Raw genomic sequence first — 12,075 nt, 5'->3', positions numbered from 1 at the left:
TATCTTCTAAATTTACAAAATGTTCAACCCAGAATGCACTACGTTAATTGAGACTCTTTGAGTTGCCATCATCATAAACCCTATTCAAGCGAAGGTTAAGTAAGATGCTGAACTTCCTGACTCAGGGGACTTGCAAGACCAAGGGTACAGCTACTTCAGCTGCACAAGAAGCTGATGTATCATGCCATTCTGATTCTTCCACAATCTCCTTCTTTCAGCAAAGCTCTTCCACCTAGAGAGAGAAGGGGAATAAAAAAAGACCCCCCCCCCCAATCCCACACTCACATCTTACCCATCTAATGACTGTAACAGAAAGAAACTCTCTTCCTGGGCGAACTCTAGCCCAGTTTGGACCATGTGTTTATCCCTGAACAAATCTCTGTGACTGGGGTGGTTGGAGGAAGCAGGGTGTCCTCGGTCACTGCCATTCCTGTGGTGAGAGGGAGAGAACACAGGGAAGAAGAGTCAGTTCTATTCAACCACAAGCCCCTGAGTCCTCACAGAAGAGATTCAGTCTGTTATCAGAAGAAGCAACAGGGCTGCTGGACATCCTAAAATGATTCTCACCTAGTTCAAAGGAACCAACACCAACTAGACACTGGTAGAGTCAAGTAATTGGACCTACAGCTCCTGACTCTTAACTTAGTATTCTTTTAAAAACCATTTATTCTATCAACTATCTTTCAGCAAGGCTCAGAAGCCTTTTTACATTTCTTTCATGATTCTGTGTCTGTGCTGATTTGGTTGCACAAGCCCTGGGTAGTAGCCTGGATTTCTGGGGCAGGCATTGCCACCACCTGGTACCCAGTGATAGGAATTTCAGCCAGTCGTTGGACATCTCCATTTGTCTATGAAAATAAAATCATTTGCCCACCCTAGGTCTCGCCGGGCAGAAAAATGTCCTTAAGATGGTAAATTTTATGTTAAGAAAATATTTAATATGATCAATTATTAAACAAAATGAACCAAATTTATTTGCTGCAGGACTTCTCTTCTAAGCTTTCTCGCTCTCTATGGGATAGATAAAATATTTAGCGTTTCCAAGTTGATCTGACAAACTCACTTTGATGGACTTTCTCTCATGATCCATCTTCCTTAGAAATGCTGTTTCTCTGTAAGTACATGTGATATTTTTATTGCCTTTCTTTGAATCCTTCTTTATTCTGTTTCTAAATTGTCCCTTATATGAAATCATCCTAACCCAGAGAGCTGGCCCAGCTTTCTGATCCCACTTTGGGTTATAATTTCTGGGAGTTGGTATTTGGTGTGTAATTTTTTTACACCTTAACATTTGACCATTGGGGGCATACTTCATTACACGGTGGTCTACAAAATCTTGTTCTCACTCTGACACAGTAAAACATGTACTACCCTGATTTACTTGAATTGAGATCTATATTAAGGCCCGCTTGGTTTTTATTTTAAAAGAATGAAATATCTAAGTTTTTTATATCCTCTCAGTGAATAATAATTTTTTTAATGTTCTTTTATTAAAGTTCTCTAACATTAAGAAGATTTATAAGTAGAAACTTTTAGGGATGTCAAGGCAATTAACCGTGGTAAATATAAGATACATCATTTTAAAATAATAATATATAAAGAACCAAATAGTAATATTGAAAATTTGAAAATTTACAATTGAAATGTATTCATTTTATTTTATTTTTATTTTTACTTATTTTTGAGAGAGATAAGGAGAGAAGTAGGGGAGTGAGGAGAGGAATAGGGAGAGGGAGAGAGAGAATCCCAAGAAGTCTCCATGCCCAGTGTGGAGCCCTATGCAGGGCTTGATTTCATGACCATGAGATCATGACCTGAGCTGAAATCAAGAGTCAGTCCCTTAACCTACTGAGCCATCCAGGGCCTCTGTATTCTCCATTTTAAAGGAGAATTTACTAAAATATTCCTTTGGCTTTGGGATAAACATCTACTTCAAAATCAAACCCATATTTACCTTTGTATGAGATTGCACACCTCAAATATTATAATACAGAGATTAAATTTTGCTGAATTCTTTGCATTTGTTAAATGTATTCTAATTCCCCATTCTACAAAGCAAAGACTTTACTGACTATTGAGATAAGGAAAAGCTATTCAAAGGTGGAAACTTCATTCTTTGATATGGAGTTTCATTTCATGCTTAATGTGTTGTGTAGACAAAAAAATATTAATAATGTTCCATGATTCGATGATTTTTGAGATAAAAATATTTTCAATTTTAATTCAAGGGATTCAGAAAGAGTGCTTAGACATTGGAGAAGTACTATAAGAAAGGCTTTATGACCACCAAGGGCATTGTCTTTTTAGAGCGTGGGTTACCTGTCAGGTATCAGTCGCTTAGGAAAAGTTGAATGAGGGATGCCTGGGTGGCTCAGTTGAGCATCTGACTTTGGCTCAGGTCATGATCTCACAGTTTGTGAGTTTGAGCCCCACATCAGGCTCCATGCTGTCAGCTCAGAGCCTGCTTGGAATTCTCTCTCTCTGCCCCTCCCCACTTGCATTTCTCTCTCCTCTCTCAAAAATGAATAAACATTTAAAAAAGAGAGAGAGAGAGAGAGAGGTAAAAAAAGAAAGGTTGAATGAAGTTATAATTTTTTTATATTTCCACGTTTCAATGAAATTATATGCCATAATATTAGGCCATTCTATAAGACTATCTGACTTTCTTCTATCCTATGTTTTCAATTATGAAATGAAAAGTTATTATTTTAAGAGAATTTTGTTTCCACACTGATTCCAAAGCACGTAATCACAGTATAATATAGTCCTATTTTCTCTCTTCTCTTCTTCCTATCGTCTTCTAGTTGTATTGTATTATTGACATAGCGGATTTTCAAGTTCTGTTCATAGAAACTTGGTAGGCATCAAAAAGTTCTTGTTGATTACTGTCGTCATCATCATCCGTTCATAGCAATGACTAATAGCTGCTAATATTAACCATAGTTGGTACTGTACACATGTTACTTCAAACTCCTTACATCTTTAGAAGTAATATCCCACTCCCACAAATGTGAAAATGGAGGGACTGAGGGTTGGTAGCTATTCCAAGGTCACATAGCTGAAATGTTCTTGCGCTAAGAGGTGAACCCAGATCTAAGACATCACAAACCAAGAGCACCTCCTGAATGTTATCCTGCTAATTCTTCTGATGTCAGATTGACAGTGGGGCAAGTTTCAACTTTTTCACACACGGTGCTGTGTCATTGAAAACTTGTATCCACCCCTACAGCTTTGAGTAATGATTTCACATAGAGGAGATGCAAAGCAATTTATCATTCTGGTAGATCTAGAGTTTGCTAGTAGCAGATGGTTCTAGGAGGTGGGAATGTGGGTTTAGGAGGCAATTCAAATGAGCCTCAACTTGTCCAATTATATAGCCCTCTGACTTGGAAATGAATAGAGATTTTAAAAAACGATTTTCTCCCTGAATTCTATAACCACCAAGGTCTCTGGTGTTCATTTATGTTGCTTAAACAATTTTTTGTTGAAACTCTGCTTACAATATAGTTGTGACTAAATTATTTTATTCTAAAACAGGGCTCATTTGCTTGATGTCAACAAATGTCCTTTAAAGTTATGAGACACTTTTGTACACTAGACTAGCTTACAAAATTATAATTTACTTTATGGAGTCCTTATTACTATTTGTCCCCCTTCTAAGCACTTTTCATGTATTGGATCACACAGTCTTTACAACCATCTTATGAGGTAGTTTCTCTTCTCATTTGTGAGAAAACTGAAGAGCAGAGGGAAAATATATTGACTGACTAAACCTGGAAACTAAAAGATTCTGAGACACTTAGGCAATGATCTGACTTTAACAAGATAAAATTTAACCTGGGAAAATACAACGTCCTGTCTTGGGTCTAAAACAGCTGTGCACGTATAGAATGGGGAAAATACAGATCACAAATACAAAAGATGTAAGCTGTTTTTCAAAAAGAAGGGCTAGACAAGTCAATGGAATATTGAGATAACCAAAAAAAAAGAAAAGAAAAACATTGAACTTAGCCTGCATTGATGGAAGTAGGGGCAGGTATGAGGCCAGCTCTATTCTGTTTTTTGATTATTCCAATCTTAGAGTGGTTCTGTCCTAATACCATTTTTTTTTAAGTTGTAAACAAACTCAATGTATTCAAAGAAAGCAACTATACTGGCAAGGGTTCTAAAACCATGTTAAATGAAAAACGGTCAAAGGAGTAGGTAGCAGTGTTTACCATTGAAGAAAAGGAGGGGGAAGCCTCAGGAATAACAGAATAGCTGTGCTCCAATATCTGAGGAACTGACATAAACAGGAAGAATTATATGTGTTTAGTATATGCCCAAGTAGGAAAATTGGCAACAGTGAGCAGAGGAAGCCACACACAGAGAGAGGTCAACTCTTAACCAGCAAGATTTTTCTAATAGCTGGAGCCTTACAAATGTAAAGTGAACTGCCTTTGGAGAGAATAAATTCCATTTTTGGATGCCCATTCAGGAGGGATGTTACAAAGGAGATTCAAGAAATAGACTAGATGTTTGAGGTGCCTTCTAGTCCTGTGCTTTCATTATTCTTGACTCTTCCCTTTTGGATAGAAGACTGCAGGCACCTGGCGGGAGGCTTTGCTGTCTGGCCAGAAAGAGCAGCAGCCTGATCAGGGACTTTGGAGTTACAGGGTTTTGGCAGAAGTAGCAAGACCTGGAGTACAAATCAGAAGGCTGAGTCCTCTTTTCTCACTCGGATGCCTGCCTTTTCTTACAACTTGCCCGTTGTGCTAAAATCATCTTCTATTACATCTTGGCCATAAATATTGTTAAGTTTCTGATCTCACTTTTTAAGGCACCACTCTTAATTGGTTTGTCCAGAAGTTACACTCAAAATGACTTTGAAATTATTTTACTGAGGAAGGTGCAGACATAGCCTGTCAGCTTTCTCCAAGTTTAAAGGCTAGTTCTTACATTAAGCTCCCTGCCTCTAAAGGAAAATTAAGCTAGCTTGGGGCACATATTTATCCAAAACAAAAGGATCCCTGAGGTATGGACTCACGGATTTAACAGGATTTTGTTTCCTTACTATATAGCTAAAAAGGTGTTAATGGATAAATCATTCTTTCTAATGCAGCATAACATGTGGTCTCTGTCACACTAAATAATCAGATATAAGAAACATTGCATTTATTCTGGGAAAGAAAACTTAATACCTTGATGTCTCAAGGCTTGAGAACACACACAGAATCCAGGCCTGTCATTATAGCATTGTGTTTCAGAATCTGCATAGCCCTGCAAAGAACACAGTCCCTGATGTGAAGGGTAGGAAGTTTTTGCCAGTGTGCTGTCAAAATTTCAAAGTATCTTTCCACGATACCATAGTCTACCTCCTAAGGAAAAAAAATTTAATTAGTTTTCCAACAAGAGTAATGTTTTAGGCTAGATCTTTCCAGATGGGAGAGACATTCCTAGTAGACACACACACACTGGAGACACGAAGACCACCTTTCTGAAAGCAGATTGATTCTGTTCATCCCATTGGAAAGAAAGGATGTAGTAAGTTTCACTGAGAAGGAGACCACTCATACATCCTGAATCAGAATGAGCCCTGTTGGGGGCGCCTGGGTGGCTCAGTCGGTTAAGCATCCAACTTTGGCTCAGGTCATGATCTCGTGGTCTGTGAGTTTGAGCCCCGCATCAGGCTTTGTGCCATCAGCTCAGAACCTGGAGCCTGCTTTGGATTCTGTGTTTCCCTTTCTCTCTGCCCCTCCCTGACTCGCACTCTGTCTCTCTCTCTCAAAAATAAACATTTAAAAAAATTAAAAATTAAATAAAAAATAAAAAAAAAAAATCAGTCTCTTGGGGGGGGGGGGGCACCTGCATGGTTCAGTGGGTTAAGCATTTGACTTCACCTCAGGTCATGATCTCACAGCTTCTGAGTTCAAGCCCCTAGTTGGGCTCTGTGCTGACAGGTCAGAGCCTGTAGCCTGCTTCGGATTCTGTGTCTCCTTCTCTCTCTGCCCCTCCTCTGCTTGCTCTCTGTCTGTCTCTATCTCTCTCTCTCAAAAATAATAAACATTAAAAAAAATTTTTTTAAAGAAAATGTTATTCACTTAAAATTGGTAAAATGTCTTCTGAATGGTTTAATGCTTTAAAATAAAAGGAGAAAATTTGTGAAATCATAAGACGCAAGTTGTCTATTTCCCAGGTGACGCCACTCTTAAACTAAACACAACTTACTATTAAAAATACCCTGACCTAATTTCATACAGTCATGTGACCTCACAGTCCTGTATTCCAAAGTCACTGTATTTGGCATTCTCATCTTAGGATCTTGCTTAAATACCCCTTGCTATAATATAATTACATGCTCTGTCCTCAGAGTGGCCTTTATTTTGAAATTCTGCCAGGAACGCCATCATCTGGGTGTTAGAGTTTGATTAAACATAGCCCCAGAGAATGTCTTTCAAAGGATACATTTCACCTGGTTTCCATTTATAAAACACAAAGTAGCATATGCTTTGAAATGACAATAAATCATCTTTAAACTTAGACTTAAAAATAACATATTATTTTGTCTTAAACTCTGATCAGGGAGAAAAATGCTTCCTAGAAGGAATCTTGTGGTTTATCTATGTCATATATCTCTGGGGCACCTGGTAGCACAGTAGTTGGTGGGAGAGGGTCCCAAATGTCTAACATAGACAACTGGTGCTCATGACTTCCTCAGCTCTGCTGAATCTTCAGACCTTAACCAGACTCATTTCTGCCCAGTCTCTGAGCTGATTAGAAAGTATGATAGTGGCTTCCTGGGGACCAGCTGGTGGAATCTTATTGATCTTACAATATCTGGCATGCTCAACACATTGAGAATCTTTGTCCCAAGAACCACAACCTTTCCTCTGAAGCCCACTTATTTGTCTAATCTACACAGATGGCTTCTGTCTAAATGTCTTGGCATGTGTGGTAGAGCTGGACTGATCGTTTTACACTGCCACACCTTTCCTCTCTCAGGGAACTGGAACTCTGTTCAGATATGCTCCTAGTAGTTGCTAGGACCATCTAGAATTGTGATGCCATCACCTCATTCCATAAAGCATAATGCTGCTTCGAAACTACTACTATTTTGTCCCAACATTTACAGTACATGCTTTGTGTACTCACGACAGCCAAGCTCAAACTCAAGTTAACCATACTCCTAACCTATTTGAAGGAGTCCTGGATCCCCTCATTTTGGAGTCCACGTTGCCATGGAGTTAGCTCCTCAACTCTGGTCCCTTGTTTCCTATTCCTTTCCCATTTCCCTGATGTGCTATGAAGACCCCCGTATGCTTTCAGCCCAGGTTTTATACATGCTGAGAGCCATGTCTGTTCAAGTGAAATGTACATTTCTGCTGCTTACGCTACCTGCGTACCCAGTGAGACTGTAGGCAACTAACAAAGTGTTCAATGAGAGGCTAAATGTTCAAACACAGAGGCCAGGAAGATGATTTAAGATGCTGTTTTGGTCCTGAACTTGAGAAACACTGGACGTGGCCACTCCTTTGACACACACTTGAATTTGCGGTGGATCAGCTAATAAAAGCTCTTAAAAACATTACTCAGATAACATTGCATTGTTCTTCACTATGTAATGCTCCCACAATACTTCAGGGCAAGGTTAAATTACTTTTAAGTTATTTATCATTCTGGACTCACTGGTTCACTCATCTTTCTTATTATGTAGATTAAATCAAGAGTTGATTTTTACGTGGAAGAAATTCCTAGAAGTAAAGAAGGTGAGGTTATAAATGATATTTTTAGAGAAACTTCTTTCCTCAAGATATTTAAGAATAAAAAAGAATCTTCTGTGTAGAAATATTTTATTAAATTTTATATTTAATAAAATGAGTCAGGAGAGCGAATCATAAGATTTCTGCAAAACCTTTCTAGTATCCTATGAAAAGATGTAGCTACTGTTTACATGCCAGTGATTGGGGATTATGGTTTCATGCAACAATATTCTGACTTAGCCTGTTTATGATCCAGGACCATAAGGGATGCTCCATCACTCTCATATTTACAGATAAATATGCCAGCCTCCGTTGTTTTTTGTTTGTTTGTTTGTTTGTTTTTTACTGCAAGACAAGTCTTCTGAACAGTGACAAATATTAAAACCCTTTGGGAGTGGAGGCTCAGTAGTGTGGCTCAGTGAGTCTAATTTGGATTCTATTTCCCTTGAGTCTAGGGAATTGGGAAGGTGAGTGTGAAATGACTTTGGTTCCCGACACCAGTTGCATAGATTTATTTCAGTGATTGATTAAAAGATCACATGGTTTTGCTAAGCACTGCAACCCTGTATCAATCTTCAAGAGAGCTGCAACTGCCATTGATTCTGCCCTGCTGTCTTAGGAAGGAAATTCTGAAAGACTGCATCCAGCCGTTAATAGGCATAAGCCGAGTTAATAGTTGCTTCAATTGCTGAGCAGTGGTAGGGCATGAAAAGAAGCAGGTCCAACACATTTCACTGTCTTCTTTAAACAAAAAGTCTTCATTTATTTTATTTGGTCAATTAAATTTAGATGCAGACAATATGAATGATTTTTGCAGCCAAAAATTAAAGGGATGCTTACTTTGGAAACATTTAACCTTGAATAACCAATTTGATATTTCTTTTAGGCTACTGTTTGATGCATGGGAGTGTATGTCAATTATTTTCTTTGTTATTTTTAATTACAGAAGAAGTGTGTGCCATTGTAAAAATAAAATTCATCATAACAGAGGTTTATAAGGAAAAAAGTGAAAATCTCCACCTGCTCCATACAAATTCTCAAGGGGTTGGGGTAACAATACGGGTTTTGGATTTAAAGAAAGTGAGAGAAGAGAAATACAAATACCATATGATTTCACTCATATGTGGAATGTAAGCAACAAAAGAAATGAATAAAGGATAAAGAGACATATCAAGAAACAGATTCTTAACTACAGAGAACACACTGATGGTTCTCAGAAGGGAGTTGGGTGGGGGATGGGTGAAATAGATGATGGGGATTAAGTCCTGCCATTGTTGTGGGGCACTCAGTGGTTCAGTGGGTTAAGTATCGGACTTTGGCTGTGGCTCAGGTCATGATCTCACAGCTCCTGTGCTGACAGCTGAGCCCGGAGCCTGCTTTGGGTTTTGTGTCTCTGTCTCTCTCTGTCTCTTCCCTGCTCATGCTCTCTCTCTTTATCTCTCTCTCTCAAATAAATTAACATCAGAAAAATTGTTTTAAAAAGGAGCTCACTTGTTGTGATGAACACTGGGTGTTGTATGGAAGTGTTGAGTCACTATATCGTATGCTTGAAACTAATATTACACAATAGGTTAACTATACTGGAATTAAAATAAAAACCTAATAAAAAAAAGAAATTGAGACAAGACAGACATCCAGGTAAGGGCAGGTACAAATTTCGCTCTACAAATGCAAGCATACAGAAAATGGTATTTTTATTTTTCTACAACCACTTAGCATGTTTTTTTTTAATTTTTTAAAATTTTTTTTAACGTTTATTTATTATTGAGAGACAGAGAGACACAGAGTATGAGCAGGGGAGGGGTAGAGAGAAGGCGAGACACGGAATCTGAAGTAGGCTCCAAGCTGTCAGCACAGAGCCCCACGCGGGGCTCTAACTCACAAACTGTGATCTCATGACCGAGCCAAAGGCGGTCACCTAACCAACTGAGCCACCCAGGTGCCCCAACCACTTAGCATGTTGTAGGAGCTCCCATGCTGTTGAATCAGCTCTTCTCCTTGATGAACACCTCACCTCCCTCCTCAGAGTTGGGCACATGGCTGTGACATTACACAGTGCCAAGGTTTCTTGACTCTTGTCCAACAGGATCCTGGGTGGTAGACTCATCGAGGTCCCTCCCTGCAGAGCCTCTGAAGGTTAGGTCACTTCTGGTATTAAGTTTGTGCTGTCCTTGGACTAATAATGATGAGGGAGCGTAGGGCAAACTGAGGGCAAAATATAGGCTGGCACACCACACCCCACCCCACCCCAGGTGGAATATGTGTGATATTCCTGGGACACTCCTAGCTACCCAAGAACAAAGGAAAGGGGTTTAAGTGCTTGCCATGGTAATGTGGGAAACTAAGGCAAATGAAGAATTAAATTCCCTTACTGCCGATAGCCCAATGACAAGTCTTTGAGACCAGCAGAGTGAACTCCTTCTAGGAGCTCAGCTGCCTCAAGGATGACACTATGCTGGGGGCAAAAGGGAATCTTAGCTTAACATTATCCCAACTTTGAGGATCCTGTAAATCTACTTCTTTTATCTCATCTGCCCCAAGATATATGTTGGCAATCATACTCCAAGCCTATGGCCCCCAATATGCATCTGAAGGGTCTCATGACTGAGGTTTTATTGAATGGTAACAACTGGCACTTTCCCTAGCAACAGCCAGCCCCTCAAGGTCCTGGAAATCTTGTTTCCAAAATTCCTTAGAGACTTACTCAATCCCTGACTCCCTCCTGACCTGAGGGTATATAATGAGTTACCTGTCACAACCCCAGGGCAGCTCTTCCTGCCCCTGGGTCCTGTCCCCATGCTTTAACAAAATCACCTTTTTGCACCAAAAACATCATCAAGAATTGTTTCTTGGCCGTCAGCTCTGGACCCCACGAACCTCCTATCACCCCAAAACTTCATCAATAACAATTGTGAATGTCCCAGGATGTACAAGAATCCTACCATGGTTCCTGCACCACCCTGGAAGTCCTGACTTTGTGAAGCTGACTCAAACCCATCTACCCAGACACACCACACAGCCACCTCTCTGGAGAGGGACCCTCCTTTCAGTTCTTCAAATACCCCCCGAAGGCTGTCACTGCCCTGCCCTACTCTTATGCTGGCTTTGCCCCAGGATGGCCGAAGGATGGGATTAGGAGTCTCCTCCTCACAAACCCCCTTCTATCAACATCTCATTGTTTACCCCCAACTGTCTTCCTCCTTTCTCTTTGATAACGGAAGTGATGAAGGTGGCATCTTCTAACCTCACTGTGCCTTCCTCCAAATCTCTTCTCCATGCCTGCGTCATTTCCATTTTTTCTGGCAGAGTAAACATGTGAAATTCAAACTCAACTTCTTCTTTTTTCCTCTTCTGTCCACTATGTCATCCCTTTTGAGAGGCAAGAAGGAAAAGAGAGCAGCTGGTTAGAGGAAGGGTTAAAGCATATAGAAAAATACAGTGAAGGGTAAATAACTGATAAATAACAAATATTAAGATGTGATGAATTAAATATTATTAAATATTTCAAAATATTTTGAAAATTATATGCAGCACATTCTGCCACATAAACAGTGGGTTTTCTGTTTCTTTTAATTTTTTGTAAAAAATAAAATCATGTTAAGTATCTGGAGACAATTCTGCAACTTACTATTTCCCTTAAGTAGTATATTATGGGTGCCCTTCAAGTGTAATTCCTACAAATATGTCCCAATTTTAAAAGCAGCTGCCTAAAATGACGTACCCATGGCTGAAATCAAGCCAGTACGCAGCAGTGTTCTTGTGCTAATTGTTTATGGCCCATGTCCATTCTGACTAATTCATTCTATGTGGTCAGCACCAGTGTTGTACTAGGATTTAGTTTTGTGTTTCCTCTTCCTACTATCACCTTTGGATGCACCTTATTAACTGTATAGACACTCAGGTTGTTTCTAATTTTTTTGTGACTTAAACGACATTGCAGTGAACATCTTTGCACATATTTCCACATGCATCGTTATAGTATTTCTAGTGCATAGATAGCTAAAAGTGGAATAATTGAGCTGAAATGTATGAACATTTAAAATCTTCCAAAGGTTTTTTTGTTTGTTTGTTTGTTTTGTTTTGTTTTGTTTTGTTTTGTTTTTACCAATTACACACCTACCAAAAGTATAGGTATGCCCTGTTATCTACACCCTTGCTAGTACTGAATATTATAGATGTTTTAAATTTTTACCAACTTTTTGGTAAAGAATATTAGCTCACTATTTTAATTTTTATTACTTGTATTTCTAGTATGGCAGAGGTTGTGTTTTCAGGACACTTGTACACTTCTTTCTCAAATTTACCTCTCTTCTATTTGTTTGACCTTTTGTTACTG

General features: G+C 39.1%; 1 long non-coding RNA gene across 1 annotated transcript; it reads right to left on the bottom strand.

The window, feature by feature from the left end:
• Positions 1-295: 295 nt before the first annotated feature.
• LOC128312119 (uncharacterized) lies at positions 296-11,110 on the bottom strand. Its single transcript, XR_008290983.1, has 3 exons — positions 10,984-11,110; positions 5,181-5,357; positions 296-430 (listed from the first exon to the last, which is right to left on the bottom strand). It is a non-coding gene; the product is annotated as an uncharacterized LOC128312119 (long non-coding RNA).
• Between the last annotated feature and the right edge of the window lie 965 nt (positions 11,111-12,075).

This window comes from Acinonyx jubatus, chromosome C1 (assembly GCF_027475565.1).
Source record: "Acinonyx jubatus isolate Ajub_Pintada_27869175 chromosome C1, VMU_Ajub_asm_v1.0, whole genome shotgun sequence".
In the NCBI taxonomy this organism is placed as follows: domain Eukaryota; kingdom Metazoa; phylum Chordata; class Mammalia; order Carnivora; family Felidae; genus Acinonyx; species Acinonyx jubatus.
Note: the sequence above shows the minus strand (reverse complement) of the source record. Positions and strands in the feature narration are given on the sequence as shown.